The sequence below is a fragment of the Rhinopithecus bieti genome, unplaced genomic scaffold, assembly GCF_001698545.2.
Source record: "Rhinopithecus bieti isolate Rb0 unplaced genomic scaffold, ASM169854v2 scaffold_30837, whole genome shotgun sequence".
NCBI classification, from domain to species: domain Eukaryota; kingdom Metazoa; phylum Chordata; class Mammalia; order Primates; family Cercopithecidae; genus Rhinopithecus; species Rhinopithecus bieti.
This window is the reverse complement of record NW_016813151.1, coordinates 6,530-7,220: the sequence shown is the minus strand read 5'-3', so window position 1 is coordinate 7,220 and position 691 is coordinate 6,530.

Genomic DNA, 691 nt, shown 5'->3' with positions numbered 1-691 from the left:
GTCCCACCATATATCTCTCAACTTCCTGAGCCCAGTACAAACACATCCCACCATATATCTCTCAACTTCCTGAGCCCAGTACAAACACATTTTTCGACTCAGAGACAACCATATATCTCAACTTTAGAAAAACACCACCTGGAGAGCCCCCGATAAGGTCACAGCCGTGTGGTTTTACTAAAAGCGCGGGAACCAATAAAAAAACTGCTAAATATATAACTTAAAATGTTAACCAATTGTAATGCTGTAACCAAAAGAATTCCCTTGTTCCTCTGTAACTTTACATATCTTATTTACATCGGGCTATAAAAAGCGAGCACACGCATCGTTCGGGGCCCTCTTGCAAGCTGTGAAGCGGAGGGACCAAGTTCGAACTTGCAGTAAAGATCCTTGCCGCTTGGCTTTGACTCTGGACTCTGGTGGTCTTCTTTGGGGAATAAACGGTCTGGGCATAACAGTATAAGCAAAATGTGATGCACGTTTTGGCACACAGTAAAATATTATTCATCCCCAAAATGGAAGGAATTCTCATGTATGCTATAGCATGGATGAACCCTGACTACATTATGCTAAGTGAAATAAGCCATTTACAAATGGCAAACACTGTATAATTTTATTTATATGTAGTATCTCGAGTGGGCAAACTCCTAGAAACGGAAAATAGAATGATAGTTACTAGGGGGGTGGGGTA